We start from the raw sequence: 20,445 nt of genomic DNA on the forward strand, positions 1-20,445 counted from the left end.
CTAGGAACACCATTCTTTACCCTTCCCGCCTAATAGCCATTTATGGACTTTGCCACCATGAATTTATCCAGTTCCCTTTTAAACATTGTTATAGTCCCAGGCTTCACAACCTCCTCAAGTAAGGAGTTCCACAAGTTGACTGTGCGCTGTGTGAAGAACTTCCTTTTATTTGTTTTAAACCTGCTACTTATTAATTTCATTTGGTGACCCCTAGTTCTTGTATTATGGGAATAAGTAAATAACTTTTCCTTATCCCACTTTCTCCACATCACTCATGATTTTATATACCTCTATCATATCCCCCCTTAGTCTCCTCTTTTCCAAGCTGAAGAGGCCTAGCCTCTTTAATCTTTCCTCATTTGAGACCCTCTCCAAACCCCTAATCATTTTAATTGCCCTTTACTGAACCTTTTCTAGTGCTAGTATATCTTTTTTGAGGTGAGAAGACCACATCTGTATACAGTATTCGAGATGTGGGCATACCATGGATTTATATAAGGGCAATAATATATTCTCAGTCTTATTCTCTATCCCCTTTTTAATGATTCCTAACATCCTGTTTGCTTTTTTGACTGCCTCTGCGCATTGCGTGGACATCTTCAGAGAACTATCATCGATGATGCCAGGATCTTTTTCCTGACTTGTTGTAGCTAAATTAGCTCCCATCATGTTGTATGTATAGTTGGGGTTATTTTTTCCAGTGTTCATTACTTTACATTTATCCACATTAAATTTCATTTGTCATTTTGTTGCTCAATCACTTAGTTTTGTGAGATCTTTTTGAAGTTCTTCATACTCTGCTTTGGTCTTAACTATCTTGAGTAGTTTAGTATCATCTGCAAACTTTGCCACCTCACTGTTTACCCCTTTCTCCAGACCTTTTATGAATAAATTGAATAGAATTGGTCCTAGGATTGACCCTTGGGGAACACCACTAGTTACCCCTCTCCATTCTGAGAATTTACCATTAATTCCTACCCTTTATTCCCTGTCTTTTAACCAGTTCTCAAACCATGAAAGGACCTTCCCTTTTATCTCATGACAGCTTAATTTACGTAAGAGTCTTTGGTGAGGGACCTTGTCAAAGGCTTTCTGGAAATCTGAGTACACTATGTCCACTGGATCCCCCTTGTCCACATGTTTGTTGACCCTTCAAAGAACTCTAATAGATTAGTACGACACGATTTCTCTTTACAGAAACCATGTTGACTATTGCTCAACAGTTTATGTTTTTCTATGTGTCTGACAATTTTATTCTTAACTATTGTTTTGACTAATTTGCCTGGTACCGACTTTAGACTTACCGGTCTGTAATTGCCGGGATCACCTCTACAGCCCTTTTTAAATATTGGTGTTATATTAGCTAACTTCCAGTCATTGGATACCGAAGCCGATTTAAAGGACAAGTTACAAACCTTAGTTAATAGTTCCACAACTTCACATTTGAGTTCTTTCAGAACTCTTGGGTGAATGCCATCTGGTCCCGGTGACTTGTTAATGTTGAGTTTATCAATTAATTCCAAAACCTCCTCTAGTGACACTTCAGTCTGTGACAGTTCCTCAGATTTGCCATCTACAAAAGCCAGCTCAGGTTTGGGAATCTCCCTAACATCCTCAGCCGTGAAGACTGAAGCAAAGAATCCATTTAGTTTCTCCACAATGACTTCACCGTCTTTAAGCGCTCCTTTTGTATTTTGATCATCAAGGGGCCCCACTGGTTGTTTAGCAGGCTTCCTGCTTCTGATGTACTTAAAAAATATTTTGTTATTACCTTTGGAGTTTATGGCTAGCCATTCTTCAAACTCCTCTTTGGCTTTTCTTATAACACTCTTGCACTTAAGCTGGCATTGTTTGTGCTCCTTTCTATTTGCCTCACTAGGATTTGACTTCCACTTTTTAAAGGAAGTCTTTTTTATCTCTCACTGCTTCTTTTACATGGCTATTAAGCCACAGTGGCTCTTTTTTAGTTCTTTTACTGTGTTTCTTAATTTGGGGTATACATTGAAGTTGGGCCTCTATTATGGTGTCTTTAAAAAGGGCCCATGCAACTTGCATTGATTTCATTTTAGTCACTGTACCTTTTAACTTTTGTTTAACTAACCCCCTCATTTTTGTATAGTTCCCTCTTTTGAAACTAAAGGCCATAGTGTTGGGCTGTTGAGGTGTTCTTCCCCACACAGGGATGTTGAATGCTATTGTATTATGGTCACTATTTCCAAGCGGTCCTGCTATAGTTACCTCTTGGACCAGCTCCTGCGCTCCACTCAGGATTAAATCTAGAGTTGCCTCTCCCCTTGTGGGTTCCTGTACCAGCTGCTCCATGAAGCAGTCATTTAAAGTATTGAGAAATTTTATCTCTGCATTTCATCCTGAAGTGAAATGTTCCCAGTCAATATGGGGATAATTGAAATCCCTCACTATTATTGGGTTCTTAATTTTGATAGCCTCTCTGATTTCCCTTAGCATTTCATCATCACTATTACTGTCCTGGTCAGGTGGTCAATAATAGATCCCTAATGTTATATTTTTATTAGAGCATGAAATTTCTATCCATAGCGATTCTATGGAACATGTGGATTCGCTTAAGATTTTTACTTCATTTGAATCTACATTATCTTTCACATATAGTGCCACTCCCCCGCCCTGCACGACCTGTTCTGTCCCTCCGATATATTTTGTACCCTGGAATGATTGTGTCCCATTGATTGCTCTCAGTCCACCAGGTTTCTGCGATGCCTATTATATCAATATCCTCATTTATCACAAGGTACTCTAGTTCACCCATCTTATTATTTAGACTTCTAGCATTTGTGTACAAGCACTTTAAAAACTTGTCCCTGTTTATTTGTCTGCCCTTTTCTGATGTGCCAGATTCTTTTTTATATGACTGTTTATCATCTGATCCGGCCCTTACATTATCCTCTTCCATCCTCTGTTCCTGACTATAACCCGGAGATTCCCTATCATCAGACTCTCCCCTAAGAGAAGTCTGTGTCCGATCCACATGCTCCTCTGCAGCAGTCGGCTTTCCCCCATCTCCTAGTTTAAAAACTGCTCTACAACCTTTTTAATGTTTAGTGCCAGCAGTCCGGTTCCACTTTTGTTTAGGTGGAGCCCATCTCTCCTGTATAGTCTCCCCCATCCCAAAAGTTTCCCCAGTTCCTAATGAACGTAAACCCCTCCCTCTCTACACCATCGTCTCATCCACACATTGAGACTCTGAAGCTCTGCCTGCCTACCTGGCCCTGCGCACGGAACTGGGAGCATTTCTGAGAATGCCACCATAGAGGTCCTGGATTTCAGTCTCTTCCCTAGCAGCTTAAATTTGGCTTCCAGGACATCTCTCCTACCCTTCCCTATGCCATTGGTATCTACATGTACCACGACCTCCGGCTCCTCCCCAGCACTACACAGAAGTCTGTCTAGATGCCTCGAGAGATCCGCAACCTTCGCACCCCCTGGTCATCACAAACCCAGCTATCTATGTTTCTAATGATCGAATCTCCCACTACTAACACCTGCCTTTTCCTAGGAACTGGAGTTCCCTCCCCCGGAGAGGTAACCTCAGTGTGAGAGGCAACCGCAGCACCATCTGGAAGGAGGGTCCCAACTATGGGAAGGTTTCCCTCTGCTCCCATTGACTGCTCTGCTTCTCTGGGCCTTTCTTCGTCCTCAACAGCACAGAGGTTGTCTGAGCAGAGGTGAGACAATTCTACATGTCCCGGAAAGCCTCATCAACATACCTCTCTGCCTCTCTTAGCTCCTCCAGTTCCGCCACCCTGGCCTCCAAAGTCCGTACGTGGTCTCTGAGGGCCAGGAGCTCCTTGCACCAACTGCACACATACGTCACCCGCCCACAGGGCAGGTAATCATACATGCTACACTCAGTGCAATAAACTGGATAGCCCCCACTCTGCTGCTGGGCTTCTGCCTGCATTGTCTCTGAGTTAATGAAAGGGTGGTTTAAAGAAAGGGGTTTTGGAAAATGGTTTGGATTATAGGTTTTAAGGGGACTACAGGAGAACAAGTAGGACTGACAAGGGACACCCCCTCCCTTCCCAAACTCGCTTGCAAAACTCCCTGTTAGCAGCCCCTGGTCACTTGTGCATGGCTTTATAAAGCCCTGGCCTGACTTAATGCCCTGCTTACTGATTAAGGCTCAGCCAATTACCAGAGGCTTCAAGCTTTCAAACCTTCCTTTGAAGATCACGACCTCCAACTGCCAGCCACAGCACACGGTCCTTCAAACCACCAAACAAACAAACAGACTGACAAACACAAGCTCAGCACACAGCACACAGCAAGTAACCCCCAAACACAAACACATCCACACACTACAAGCAGTCACTTACCCCACAGATGCTGTATTTGCTCCTCCTGAAGAGGCGTGGCCTCTCAAGATTTAAAGGCCCTGGGGGACCAGCTGTGTCTGGGAGACCCAGAGCCTTTAAATCAACCAGGGGCTCTCAGTGGCTGGGAGCCCCCTGGGGCTCAGGGGCAAATAAAAGGGCCCTGGCCACCAGGGGGAACCCTGAGCTTTGCGGGGCTGGGGCAGGGATTTAAAGGGCCCAGAGCTCCTGCCACTGAGGGAAGCCCGGAGCCCTTTAAATCCTGGCCCCAGCCTGGCCACCAGAGCAGTGGCCGGGATTCAAAGGGCTCTGGGCTGCCCGCAGCTGCGGGGAGCTTTGAGCCCTTTAAATCCCCACCCTAGCTGAACCGCGGCCGGGATTTAAAGGTCTCTGGGCTGCCCGTAGCTGTGGGGAGCTCTGAGCCTTTTAAATCCCAGCTGCGGCAGGGATTCAAATGGCTCTAGGCTGCCTGCAGCAGCAGGGAGCTCTGAGCCCTTTAAATCTCAGCCGCGGCTGGGATTTAAAGGGCTCAGGGCTGCCCGCAGCTGCGGGCAGTCCAGAGCCCTTTCAATCTCTGCCGTGGAAGTCGATGCGGTCCAGTACGGCATACTGGCTGTTGCCGGTATGCCGTATCATACCGTACCGGCTTACTTTCAACTCTGACTGTATGTATGTGTATATGTATCAATGTGTCACAAACAATGCAGCTGCAGCCTGCCACTGACCAGCAGCGACCTCCGCAACAGGCCCGTGTGAGCTGCTGTCTGCAGAGAGCCAGCAGGTGCCGCTGGTCTGGGTCTGCCAAGGAGTAAGTAACCAAAGCAAAAACCACAGCCAGCCAGCCAGGGAGGGAGCCAGTGGGTGGAGGCAAGGGGAAGTAAGGGTGAATGAAAGACAACTGGAATAGGCTTCATGAAATATACAAGATATTTAGAGAAACTTTTATCAATTTCAGCCTCTGCACTCTGCAGGCAGGACAAAACAAAAAGAGATCTGAGATTGCACCAGATGTCCTAAGGACATTTTAGGTGTTTAAATCAATATATAAAGAGGGTGGATTGGAATGAAAACTACTATTTCTTTCAAAAGAGGCTGTCATAAACAGATAAGTAAGAGTTAATAGAACAGAAGTACTTCATATCTCTTTTGCCTCTAAAGGGTTAACAAGATCAGTGAGCCTGGCTGTCACTTGACCAGAGGACCAGTCAGGGGACAGGATACTTTCAAATCATGAGGGAGGGAAGTTTTTGTGTGTGCTGTTAGTATTTGGTTGTTGTTCTCTCTGGGTTCTGAGAGTGACCAGACGTGCAACCAGGTTTCTCTCCAATCTCTCTGATACAGTCTCTTACATGTCCAAAAGAGTAAGTACTAGGTAGATAAGGCGAGTTAGGCTTATGTTTGTTTTCTTTATTTGCAAATGTGTATTTGGCTGGAAGGAGTTCAAAGGTGTATTTGGCTGGAAGGAGTTCAAATTTGTATTTTGCTGAAAGGATTTTAATTAGTATTTGTATATTTAGGCTGGGAAGGTATTCCCAGTGTCTATAGCTGAAAGATCCTGTAACATATTCCATCTTAAATTTACAAAGATAATTTTTACTGTTTTTCTTTCTTTAATTAAAAGCTTTTCTTGTTTAAGAACCTGATTGTTTTTTTTTTATTCTGGTGTGAGATCCCAGGGGACGGGGTCTGGATTCACCAGGGAATTGGTGGGGAAAAAGGATGAAAGGGGGAGAGAAAGGTTAATTTTCTTTCTGTGTTAGGATTACTTTCTCTCTCAGGGAGAGTTTGGGAGGTGGAGAGAGAAGGAGGGGGGAAGGTGGATTTTCCTCTCTGTTTTAAGATTCAAGGAGTTTGAATGACAGTGATCTTCCAGGGTAACCCAGGGAGGGGAAGCCAGGGAGAGGCAACCGTGAGGGAAAGGGTTTACTTTCCTTGTGTTAAGATCCAGAGGGTCTGGGTCTTGGGGGTCCCAGGGCAAGGTTTTTGGGGGGACCAGAGTGTACCAGGCATTGGAATTCTTGGTTGGTGGCAGCGCTACAGGTACGAAGCTGGTAATTGAGCTTAGAGGAATTCATGCTGGTTCCCCATCTTTTGGACGCTAAGGTTCAGAGTGGGGAATTATACCATGACAGAGGCACACTAATTTCCCTGAATATTCAGTTTTCCCCTCCAATCCCTTTGTGGTTTTAACTATGGGGGCTATTTGCTTTCCCTGTGAATCTTTAGTTGCTTTAGCAAAATTGCTTTGCCCAAAATAAACTCTAATCATCATGACACATCTTTCCACCATGTTCTCCATGTTTTTTGTGTTGTTTTTTTTAAACAGTAACCAGGGGCGGCTGTAGGCCCAGCACACCAATCACTTGCTTGGGGCGGCAAGCCACTGGGGGCGCCCTTGCCTGCGGAGGGTCCGCCACAGCCATGGGACCAGTGGACCCTTCGCAGGCAAGCCGTCAAAGGCAGCCTGCCTGCCCTGCTTGGGGCGGCAAAATGCCTAGAGCCACCCGACAGTAACATTTCAAAGAGGATCTGCAAGCAGTTTGGACATCAGAACCATGATCCTCTGCTGGGGAGGGAATGGGATAGATTTGAACTTGGAAAAGGTTCCTGATTTTGATTGTGTTTAGGAGATCCCCTCATCCCAGGGGCAGAAAAGAACTGCCCCTGCCATGGTCACACATACCCAACAATAACTGGGAGTGAAATTAACAAGGATGCCAGAAACGGCTCCTAACTCTGGGCACTGAACTGCACAGGGAACAGCTGAGTTTAAACTGTTCTTTTGCAGGCAACAGCAGCAGGCATCTCAGCCAGTGTCCCTACTGCAAGCTAAAGCCTAGAGGAGAACCCCTGCTGAGGGTGTGGGGGGAGGAATGCAGAGCCTTGTCTGCAGCCTGGCTGGAGGAGAGGGAAGGAGGAGTCGAGAAACCAATGTGACAGTGAGTTTTCCCCTTCCACCTACTTTTATTAGCGCTGGATTTAAGCTGTGGAGAGATTCCCTCATCCCAAGGGCAGAAAAAGACTGCCCCTCCATGGTCAAACACACCCTCCCCTCGACCCCCTCCCCCCAGTTACTGTGAATGAAATTAACAAAGATGCCAGAAAACTACCTCTGGGGGCTGAACATCAGGGAACAGCTGAGTTTAAACTATTCTTATGCAAGGAGCAAGCTTCTCTCTCCCTTTCTCAATCAGTCTCCTTTTCTTACTGGTCCTCAGTACAGGCCCATACCAGCTTACTTTCACCTCTGCTTTGGGAGATGAACTGCATGTATTGTCAAAAATGTTTCTGAGTTCATCCACTCCACTCAGATATTCTCTGACTCATTTAAAGGAATGACCATTAAGGCTAATTAGCACCTTCCCCTAAAGTAGCCTACTTTGAGGTCAATAAAGATTGCCACAGTGTATTGCCCCAGATAAATTGCATGGGTGTACCTGGGAGAAATGTTTGTCTCCCCCCCTCCCCCTGTTCTTTTTTTAAAAGAGCTTTCCATCATGTAGCTCTGAACTGCAGCATCTGAGGGAGACATAAGGATTACAGGGTAGGGCTGGAATGAAACTGGCTAGAATTTTTCTGTTTGCCATCCTCATTACTGATCCCTCCCTGAAAAATAGATTCACAGCACGCTGCTTCAGTCCTCATTACAATCTTTGATGGCAAATGGCTCATCAGAATGCAAAGTTCTTCATCAAATGTGGGGAAAATCACAGCAAACTACATTGTTCTTCCCTTTTTCAATTCCCCAATTTTAATGGGCAGCGAGTCCCATGGACAACAACCTGGCCTCACCAAACTGTGGGGAAGATAACCAATAACCAAACAGCATACTGAAAAGGTCCGGGTGGGAGAGCTTGCTTGTGTCTTTCACCAAGTCAGCATTAACATTCTCACATTTCACTGCTATGACAAGAATGGTAACGAGAAGTGGCACAACATAAATATGTTCTTGTAAGAGTGACAGAAATGAGAATGGGAAGTGGTACGCCTCACTCATTCTCATTACAGCCTCACGATGGTAACCTCTGTCCCCTCCTTAGGTGCTTTCCTGGCTCTGTATAATAGCCACAGATCCATTTTCATTCTGCTTTTGCTATTGTACCTCACAAAAGACAGTGCTGTAATACTTGTATTTCTGAGCCTTCCAGTGCTCACTGGAGTTACATCAACACACCTGACCCCATTTTGATGTGGCATTGAATAGTAAGATACCAAAAAGAAAAAAAAAGACAAACATTATACAGTATAAACCCTAGCCATGTAATTATAAGTAAAAAAGGGTTTGAAAATCTGGTGCTTTGTCTTTCCCATTTCACATGGTCCTGCTGCAAAAAATATCTCCCTGAGGTTCCTGCTGCATATATTTTATAAATGATTCTCTTTGATCAGATTCCAGAATCCAGTGCAAGTTTTTCTTTTTTAGACTTATGGAGGCAGTGATTTCATATCACAGCATTATTGAAACTCTTGACAGCTCAGTGGGGGTGAGGAGAAGAAGAAGGGGGATTATCTAAAAGAGAGAGAAATAAGGGGAAGAAACTCAAAGTCAGGCCAAAGATGACAGGAGAATCAGGGTAGCAGCTATACAAAGTCTTATTTGATCTCTGCCAGAGATGTTGCATATAGGGGTGAATGACAACTTCTAATTAAAATTGTGACTGATTATCATGTATGAAGTGACACAATTTGTCGAAGACCTGGAGTTGAAGATGAATCACTTTGTGCAGAAAATGCTAATTTAAAGTTATGCATTTTTAGATGAACATCTGTGGCACATCTCTGATAAAATTTACACTGTAATTAAATCCCTTTTCTGCCTAAAAGTTTTCAATTGTCTTTTATCCGAGCATTGACTTTGCATCATTGTAAACAATGCTGAAGGAAAATCTCTGCTGAAATTTGGGAGGAACTTGCCTGACCACAGCAACCCTCATTTGAAATTCCAGGAGTAGCAGTGGTTTAAAATACAGGACCCATTTGATGCAATAAATTCACAAAGCTGCATCAGGCAACTCAGGATATTATTTTCCAAAGCTCCTGGATGTGTTTACTTGTTATATATACACATGTGAAACTGTTTCATATCCCCTTGCTTAGGGACAAATGAATATAACCATCATTAAAACACACATTGTGATTCACTCAGAAACACATTCTCAACTTGGGTTCAGATTGAGATTAGACAGCCAGTGGGTTTTCATCTTGATAGATCAGTCATTCTTCAAACAGATATTTTTAGCACAGTGGGCTAGATACCTGTCTGCTTTTTTCAGTTGCTTTGCACTTTTCAGGCCACATGAAGCACATGGAAAACTTCTCTGAGGAGGATGTTGGGGATTCCCTTTAGATAAGGGAATCCCTGGGTGGCAAGAAGCTTATATATCTGGTTCTATACCACCATTCCCAGTGCTTCTGTCATGTGGTGAATTGTAGCATGTGAAATTTTTACAAGACTATGATAAATCTGGTACAAGGCATGTCTTGTGAAGTATCATTTAAAACTCATAATCTGCTAAATATTATTCTCCTGGTGAAATATGTGTGGCACCATTGTATATAAAGTTATAAGATTCTACTTTATAACATTGCTATAACATGCTCCACATTTAAGAAAAGCAGTCCCAAACCAGTTTTTCAGAGACAAGGACACACTGGTGGCCCAGCCAGGTACCAGCATAATCAGATGAACTACTATAGACTATCACCTAGGTAAGAAGCCATTTTGTGGCAGAAAGAAGGATGTGAAGGAGAACTTTACTTATTGACAATGGAAAGTCTGGGAGCTTCCCTGTAAACTGACTGCCTGTCACCTGTACCCCAGCTGAAGATAATCATCAAAGAGGGGAGAATGGTGTACGAATGGAGGACACACACAACACAAATTACCTGTCTCCCCTTATCTCTATTCACAACATCAACAATGTTTGAAAGACAAAGGAAACATCATGGGAATCCATTGTTAATAAAGATACATTTTCAAAAAAAGTTGTCTTTCTTGACTGGCTCCATAACTCACTAATATCTTCTTACACAGGGGGAAGATCTGGATTCAACTATAACCATTTTCATGCTTTCATCCAGAATTATTTTCTAGCTTACAGCTACTTTGTAGCAGGCAGTGAAGTGAGCTCTGGTCAGGGGTATGAAGAATACATATTCTGGAGTATTTGTATATATTCTGAGCTATTTTCTACAGTTAGTTTTATAAGCCAGAAAAGTAAGAGGATCCCCTTGGGTATTCTTTTTTAAGATGCTTCCCATGCAAACTACATTTAGAGATTTTGTATGCAATTTTAAGAGGAGGTAACATTTCAATTCCACCTTCCCCATTACTTCTGAAATTATATGTCACCATTAAAAGCTATGCCCATGCAAGTTCAGTTTCTCCTTATGTCAACAATTAGTCACAATATGCAAGGTCAACTTGATAACAAATTGGCTAATGTGGATTTGTACCACTGTCTTCTAGAGGGTGGAATCAGAACTGTTCAGCTAGTTACCCTAGACACTATACTGTTAATAACTAAAGGAGATCCTCTTTAAGTTCAAGTATCAGGGGACTGTGCTTTTAGAGCGGAAAATCTGAGTGCTGTCCTTAGCCTCTCCACAAAGTTCCATGTGGTCACAGTGTGCATGCAAATAGCAACCAGGAAGTGCTCTGTGTTCATGGATAACATAGTGCTATTTTTAGAGATAAGTGAAATGTTGCCAGGAATCTTCTCGACAAATCATGCAAAACTAATCCAGGTTCATTACAAATTTGGAGCAGCCCAAACTTGGCTGTTTGTGATGGCAAACCTTTTACATTTCAACTGATTCTTGCTATGAGTATGTTCAAATGTCAAACTCAAAGTGAAACTCAAGAGATGCAAAAAAAGATGTTTTCCCCTAACTGTCAGCTCAGCAAATTCAACCTGAGCTCCAAGAGTCAAGCTGGGTTATTTCCTTCGCAAGCATTGTCACCAGTATCAAAGATTCTGCAGACCAAATTCTGCCATTGCTGACAGCGGAAGCACTCCACTGCTTTCAATAGCTTTGCATAAGTGTTACTGATTAAACCTGTATTGGTCATTTTTGCAAACATTTCTGATGACACATAAGGAATAAAATCCAACACTGTGTTCTATATGGGGTCTTATACCATTTATCTGAGTGCCCCTCTTAGCTGTGCTGTGGTAAGGTTATCAAGAAAAGAGAAAAGGAAAAACTTATTTTGCCACCAACCTCAGTAGTTTTGATCCTCTTGTATATTCAGGATCATATCTGTTCAGTAGAACAGTGTCATTTTTCAAAGCAGAGCTACACTTTAAAGAGGACATGTTTGGCTTTTTATTACTCAACGTTAGTATCGAGGCAATGCTGTGATGCCTCAGTCAAGAAACAAAAGGCCTCACTGTGGGAAATAACACCATTTTTTAAGATGGCATATTTGTATGTTTCTGGATAAATATTTGACATTTTCTGTAAAAGGATAATACTAACCAGGAGCAGTATAATATCCATGCTTCTGAGCATTATCTGCTTCTTCAGGGCTTTCCTTTCATTGAACATCTAAATAAAATATGTAAAGCTGACACATTATGCCATCTCCTAGCAAATTCATACACCCTCATGCATTCAGGAGGTAAGACAGTGCAGCTTGAACTCCCATCATGCATATTCACAAGTGCAAGTCCCCTGTATAGTTAATATATTTGTATTCATCACAGCCTTTTTCTGGCCACTCAAGAAAGAGACCTTACCACAGCTCTGCTAAAACATAATAGTCACTGGGAAAATGCAGTTGCAATGGCCGTCATCTTGGATAATGTACCGTGGAGTGAACTGGGAACTTCCAGCTAAAATTATGGTCTGCTACAGCATAAGCTAAAGAGCTAAAATTCCTTAGCTGCTGCTGTAACAGACTCATTGCCTCTGTGAATCAGGCACAGAGAGGGAGCTGTAAGATGCATTGACCAGCGACTTACACAATCACAGAAGTCTGGCAGTGCTGTGGACAGGTTTTGGCCTCTGCATCCTGTCATGAGTCTCAATTTCACACGATATGGCCAATCTGTTTCCACTTCTGCCATAACTTCTTCACAAGCCTCAAGGTGCTCTTCTGCCATGCTTTGATCTTTTTGTTCTTTTATTTCGTGCTGTTGGGGAGGATCCTCGATGAGTAGAAAGCCACAGTGAACTACATAGCCCACAGTCAGACTGGGAAAGGAGAATATTGGAAGCTGATGGCACAGCTGTGTGTAAACGGATACTCTCGGAGAGAGCAACACATGCATTCATTATAGTGACAGTCATCCTCAGCCATGCCTCCTGACTGGTATGTCTGTTGACTCAAATACTAGCAGAGTAGAAAGAAGAGTCTCCAAGCTGGACTATGCATGTGAGCATGTTGGACCATCTATTGGTGGCCCTGTTAATGGCTGCCAGGAACCTCAACTGTGAGCATTCCTGCCCTGTACCCAGGCTGGAACCATGAATAAGGAGTAATTTGGTATCACCACTGTGCCCAGATAATGTCTTGCAGTTGAACCAGCCAAGAAAAATGAGGCCAAGCAGGAGTTCCTCTTTCTAAAACAGTGGGCATGAGTGTCTAAAGATCTAAGTTAAGAACACTATTGTTGTAATGAATTGGCAAGTGTGTTCCTCCACTGGATGGATTCAGAACTACTCAACAATTAGGCATAGCAGAATTCAATTTTAATTTTTTTATATTTTCAGCAGATATCAATGTTTATTTTTAAGCATTTTGTAATTTTTATTGATCAATATTTTCATGGCTGCAGCAATTATGGAGGGCTCAGACAATAGGGGGCTCAGACAATATTTATTTAATGACATTAGACATTGAGATTCAAAATGTTAAGGCTTTGTAACCATTAAAACAGAGATTGTCAAGATCACACATCGAAATATGCAGAGTGCATATCCTTAAATCAAACTCTAATAAGTTCTCAAGCAGCATTTTTCCTACTTTGCCTCTCTGCAAATTTTGATTACTATTGATGGAAATATATTTTCATCAGGTTGTGTGTGTACTGTGAAATCAATGTTTACCAACATTTACTAATAAAAATCTAATCCTTCCGAGTCTATCAATAGTGTGTGCTGTGGACTCTATACTGCTAACAGCTAAAGGTGAATCTCCTTTAGCTCAAGTGATAAGGCCAGGGGCCAAATCTTCAGATTATGTAAACTATGTGACTGAGGTCATGTCTACACTTACAGTTTTGCAGCACTGGTAGTTACAGCTGTGTTCGTACAGCTGTGTAGGGCCAGCGCTGCAGTGTGGCCACACTGACAGCTACCAGCGCTGCAGTGTGGCCACATTTGCAGCACTTGCAGCGCTGTTGGGAGTGGTGCATTATGGGCAGCTATCCCAGCATTCAAGTGGCTGCAACGTGCTTTTCAAAAGAGGGGGGTGGGGTGGAATATGACAGGGAGCGTGGAGGAGACAGACAGAGTGGATTTTTGGAGTTGACACTGTTCTCAGCTCCCTGCCTTGCAAGTTCTAAGGACTGGAAGATACACAGTGCCTACCTTCAATCATTTTAAAAGTTCTAACTCCCTTCCCCCACTCCTCTCTCATTCACTAAATGCAAATTATGTACTGCTAAATACCCGTCAGACCAGATAAGCAACTGCTCAACACGGACTTCCCCCTCCCCCTCTGCCGTGTGAGAGTGCTGTTTCTCTCTTCAAGCAAACAGCTGTGAACATTCCAAAGTAATTCCCCTGCCTGTCTCCGCTCGCTCAGCAAACAGGAGCTTTGTTTGTTTTTTAAATAAGCAGTTTGGCTGAACTCCGAGCTCTCCCTTTCTTCCGGTTTGTTGTGGACAGGAATTCTGGGATACCTCCTTATACCCCGGAGGTCAATAAAAGCGCTGGTGGGTGTCCACACTTGCTGATCCAGCACTGGAATCCCTACACCTGAGGCTCGACCGGGTGTACAGCCAGCGCTGCAACCAGGGAGTTGCAGCGCTGGCAGTGCTTTGCAAGTGTGGCCACATCCTAAGTTGCAGCGCTGTAATCCCCTCACCAGCGCTGCAACTCTCTAGTGTAGCCGTGGCCTGAGTGTAGCAGAGTCCCATTTGCTGGAGCCCCATCGTGGCCAGAGATATTTCCGCAAGGCCCTCCCTCAGCTCCCTCTCTTTAGAGACCCTGGGAGCACCATATATGTTTTCACAGGGCTGTCACCAGCCCTCTCCTCAAACTGAGTCAATAGGCCAAAGTAATTCAAAAGAGTCCTTGGTGTCCCAAACACAAGGTCCATCACAGTAACCCCATAGTTCATACCCCTCTCCAGGGCTCCTGTCATCCCTGGAGACCTTTCTGCAATACAGAATCCTAGCTCAGGCTTCTTTCCTCTGTCTGTGGCTGTCCTGTTCTGAGAGGGAAGGTGGCATATATACTATCTTCCTTCTGAAAGCTTCTCCTGATTGGCTCGGAGAGAGGGGAGCCCTGCACCACCCTACTCTACAGGGCTTCGGGTCCTACGCCCATGTCTATGTGTCTTGGGTTCTTCCCATCCCACTGTTACCTCCCTGGGACGACTACTTCTCTCCTAGTTTCAGCTGGTTTCTGATCCTGTGCTCAAGCCTGCACACCTTGCTGCTCTGCACTACGCCAATGTACAGCAGATCCTCAGCCAGTGCAGATGGGTGTAGCTGCATGAGGATATTCTTCAACTCACATAAATTAATACACCTCCACTGAAGGGAGGTGAAGGGAGCCATATTGGCTTGGGATCTGGCCCATCGGCTTCAGTGGCCATACTTATTTCCACTAGCTGAGGCTCTGCCCCATGTGTGTTTGGACAATGAGGCTCTGAGTGCTATTACCTATTATCACCAGGAGATTCTAACTGGTTAGGCTGTTCAACACAGTGATGACTGTAGTGACCAAGGTGTTCATGGATTTATGTAATTATTCTTGCAGGTGTTTATTATTTAAATAGCACTAGAAATATACTAGATGATTGATTTACATACAAGGTCCTGTTCCGCAGACCTTTCAGTCTAAATGTAAAAAATCCTTATGCAAATAGCTAACACTCCCTATTCCTCTTACTGCATCTGTATACTGAGGATAGTAATACTTACCTTTCCTCAAACTGGGTAGCCAAATGCATTCGTATATGTTAAGCATATGGAGATACTCAGGTGGAAGGCTCTGTCCAAGTGCAATGGATCGTGATTTAGCAATATAACCTTACTCCCACCCGGAGTAATTTTTCCAATATGAACTTTATTAAATCCACCTGTTTTATTTTTACCTCACTTTTATTTCTCAATTTAAGATTTATAAAAATTCTATGAATCTAGCAGCAATGGTAAATGTTTAAATCAAATGACCTATACCAGGAGATTACATACAGGTGAGAAAGTATCAGTTACAGCAAATATAGGATGCAGCTGGGAGAAGGGATTGGGAAGAAACAGATGTTCGGGAAAAGGAATTCTCTCATATTGTATTTTACAGCTCACTCAGAGAGGCTCAATCAGTCAAACTGGAGCTTTACTCTGCAAGGAGCTCTGATTTTAACAAATGGGTCTCATACCCAGAATTACTAGGAAACAAATTTCCAAAGGCATCAACTCTTTCCAGACCAACATTTTATAAACAGATTTGATTTAAATAATAAGACACAAATCAAATAATTAGTGAATGCCTGTCATAAACAGATAGCTAAGGATTAATGTCTCTTTCACCTGGAAAGGAGTAACTTGAAACACCTGACCAGAGGACCAATCAGGAAACAAGACGTTTTCAAATCTGGGTGGAGGGAAGTGCCACGCACCAATGAGCTATTGGAGAAGTTGGGACGTGCCCAGTTCATCTCTACAATAGACTTAACCAAGGGGTACTGGCAAGTACCGCTAGATGAACCTGCCAAGGAAAGGTCAGCATTCGTCACCCATGCGGGGGTATATGAATTTAATGTCCTTCCTTTCGGCCTTCGAAATGCACCCGCCATCTTCCAGAGGCTGGTAGATGGTCTACTAGCAGGACTGGGAGAATATGCAGTTGCCTACCTCGATGATGTGGCCATTTTTTCAGACTCCTGGCCCAAACACCTACTACACCTGGAAAAGGTCTTTGAGCGCATCAGGCAGGCCGGACTAACTGTTAAGGCCAAAAAGTGTCAAATAGGCCAAAACAGAGTGACTTACCTGGGGCACCAGGTGTGTCGAGGAACCATAAACCCCCTACAGGCCAAGGCGGATGCTATCCAAAAGTGGCCTGTCCCAAAGTCAAAGAAACAGGTCCAATCCTTCTTAGGCTTGGCCGGGTATTACAGGCGATTTGTACCACACTACAGCCAAATCGCTGCCCCACTGACCGACCTGACCAAAAACACCCAGCCGAATGCAGTTAAGTGGACTGATGAGTGTCAAAAGGCCTTTACCCAACTTAAGGCGACGCTCATGTCTGACCCTGTGCTCAGGGACCCGGACTTCGACAAGCCATTCCTAGTAACCACAGATGCATCTGAGCGTGGTATAGGAGCAGTTCTCATGCAGGAAGCAACGGATCACAACTTCCATCCTGTTGTGTTTCTCAGCAAGAAACTGTCTGAGAGGGAAAGTCACTGGTCAGTCAGTGAAAAGGACTATGCCATTGTGTACGCCCTGGAAAAGCTATGCCCATATGTTTGGGGACGGCAGTTCCAGCTACAAGCTGACCATGCTGCGCAAAAGTGGCTTCATACTGCCAAGGGGAACAACAACAAACTTCTTCGTTGGAGTTTAGCTCTCCAAGATTTTGATTTTCAAATTCAGCACATTTCAGGAGCTTCTAACAAAGTAGCTGATGCTCTCTCCGGTGAGAGTTTCCCAGAATCCAGTAGTTAAAAAGTGTTCTTAAAATGTAAAAGCCTGTTAGTTATATACTTAGTGGTATATGTAAAGGTGCATGTGTTATATCAATCTGTTTGTTTTAAAGTTCTAGGAGGAAATCGCCGTCAGTGAGCTTCCCCACTGTCTGCAATTTGGTGGGCATGTCATAAACAGATAGCTAAGGGTTAATGTCTCTTTTACCTGGAAAGGAGTAACTTGAAACACCTGACCAGAGGACCAATCAGGAAACAAGACTTTTTCAAATCTGGGTGGAGGGAAGTTTTGGGTGTGAGTTCTTTGTCTTAAATCTGTCCCTCTTGGCTATGGGAAGGATTTTTCTGTTTCCTGCTTTCTAAACTTCTGTTTCCAAGTTGTGTGTACAAAGATCATAAAACAATAGGGGTTATTGTTTTTTTTCTTTTGTATTTACATGTGTGTAGTTGCTGAAGTGTTTGGAATTGTGTTCTTTTGAATAAGGCTATTTATTCATTTTTCTTTTAAGCAATTGACCCTGTATTTGTCACCTTAATACAGAGAGACCATTTTTATGTATTTTTCTTTCTTTTTACATAAAGCTTTCTTTTTAAGACCTGTTGGAGTTTTTCTTTAGTGGGGAACTCCAGGGAATTGAGTATGTAGCTCACCAGGGAATTGGTGGGAGGAAGAAGTCAGGGGGAAATCTTTTTGTGTTAGATTTACTAGCCTGACTTTGCATGCCCTCTGGGTAAGGGGGAAAAGAGATTAGCTATCTCGGTTTGGACTGGAAACAGGGAGGGTGGAATCCCTCTGTTTAGATTCACGGAGCTTGCTTCTGTGTATCTCTCCAGGAACCCAGGGAGGGAACACCTGGAAGGGAGAAGGGGGGGGGGAATGGTCTATTCCCCTTTGTGGTAAGACTCAAGGAATTTGGGTCTTGGGGTCCCCAGGGAAGGTTGTTGGGGGGACCAGAGTGCCCCAAAACACTCTAATTTTTTGGGTGGTGGCAGCTTTACCAGGTCCAAGCTGGTAACTAAGCTTGGAGGTTTTCATGCTAACACCCATATTTTGGACCCTAAGGTCCAAATCTGGGAATATGTTATGACAATGCCCTGGCTGTATGATGAAGTAGAATAATTTATTTACAAAACAAAAATTGGTGTCACAATGCCAGGAAAAAATTACTTCCCAGAGAATTAAAAAAAAAGAAAAGGCTTTATGCATTTACCACAGTGTTTTGTAGGAATGCGCCAAAAATGGCAATAAAATTCATGGAATATTACTAGAGCTTCTGACTTGAGAAGTGTGTTTGGAAGATATTGGTTTTGTTACCCTTGATGGAAAAGTTCTAGGGCCAGATCCTCAGCTGGTGTAAACTGAGTTAGCACCATTGACCTCAAGAACAGTTGGAGAGTATCAGGCCCCATAAGGTTTCCTTATGAGCATGAAAACGGTAGGACATGTCATGATGTGATCCCTGCTTTCCACTGTTAAGGACTATTCTGATCTTATCAGATGAGTTTGTAAAAAAAAACATAAGCAGATTTGGGTTTAAAACGTAAGCAGATTTGGGTTTTTAAAGTCTGTTTGCATCATTACTGAAGAGTGGCATAATATTTTAACAGAGGACTTAGGAAGTTTTAAAACAAAGGATGATTTGCAATACAGTCAAACCATTAAGGGAAGCACTGACTAGTTAAGTCAGGTGTTAGCTTCCTGGAGTAGAAAAGGACCATACTGAAGGGTGGCCTTGAAATGCATTAAGGGATAGAGGGACTGCTTTGTTGGAAAAAACCTATTACAGTTGATGTGCTATAGTGACAAAACCAAAAGTTCCCCATCAGAACGTGGCTTTGAACAATCAGTAACCAATGTCTGATATCGATATTCCTCAGTTGGATACATACAAATGCATTCCCAGCTACAGCTGGTTGGGTAATTTTTCATTAAATATTTTTCATCAGAAAATGCCAATTTTTTTGAAAATGAAAATTTTTATGGAAATGTAATTTTAGCTAGGTTTCTCAGGTCAAAACCAGAAGCAGACCCAATCCAGAATGCCCAGATGGTGAGAGCACTCACCTTGGGTGTTGCAGACATAAGCTCAAGCGTCTCCTCTGCCAGATTTGGGTCAGGTATTTGAACCTGGGTCTCCCATATCAGTGTCCTGACCACCATGTGATTGGGTATTATGGGCTGGGGTTCTCTCAGTCTCTCTACTTTGTATAACTAATTCAATATTCATTGGGCCAAAGAGAGAGAAACTATATAGCCTGATAGTTAGATCACTGAGGGTTTTGGCTACACTTGCAGCTGTACAGCACTGGGAGTTAAAGCTGTCTTCGTACAGCTGTGTATGGAAAGCGCTGCAGTGTGGCCACACTGACAGCTACCAGCACTGCAGTGTGGCCACACTTGCAGCAGTGTTGGGAGTGGTGCATTATGGGCAGCTATCCCAGCGTTCAAGTGGCTGCAACGTGCTTTTCAAAAGAGGGGGGTGGGGTGGAGTGTGACAGGGAGCGTGGGGGAGAGAGTGAGTGGATTTTTGGAGCTGACACTGCATCAGCTCCCTGCCTTGCAAGTTTGAACCCCTTCCCCCATTCCTCTCTCATTCACTAAATGCAAACAAATAGCCTTATTTTTTTCCTCACAGACCAGATAAGCAGCTGCTCCGAAACGGACCTCCCCGCACGCCCGCCATGCTGCTTCAATCCTCAAGCAAACACTAGCTGTGGGCGTTCCACGGGAGCCCCCTGCCTGCCTCTGCTCATTCACTGCAAACAGGAGCTGTGTTTGTTTTTTAGATAAGCAGCTCCAGGAGCCCCGAGTTCACAACAAAACAAAGAGAGACATCACGACAAAACAAAGAGTTATCTTTACTTAAAAGCATTATGGGAAGGTTCCAGAGGTCAGTTACAGCGTAGTAAGATTAATCACTGTTTACACTGGCACCTCAGCGCTGTTCTCTTTATTCCTCTCGTCGAGGTGGAGTACATGCAGCGCTGTAGCCAGGGAGATACAGCGCTGTATGTGCCTTGCCAGTGTGAACAGGGAGTAAGTTACAGTGCTGTAAAGCCACCACCACCGCTGTAACTCTCAAGTGTAGCCAAGCCCAGACTTTGGCAGAGCAGGGACTTGAATCTAGGTCTCGCCCATCCCAGATGAGTGCCCTAACCACTATATTTGCAAATACTTGTGAGCTTAAGTGTGATTGCGTGCACAAATCAGGTAACAATGTGTGCAAATTACTAGATAGATAGCAAAATACTTATTTGCATATTCAG

This window comes from Gopherus evgoodei, chromosome 1 (genome assembly GCF_007399415.2).
Source record: "Gopherus evgoodei ecotype Sinaloan lineage chromosome 1, rGopEvg1_v1.p, whole genome shotgun sequence".
NCBI classification, from domain to species: Eukaryota; Metazoa; Chordata; order Testudines; family Testudinidae; genus Gopherus; species Gopherus evgoodei.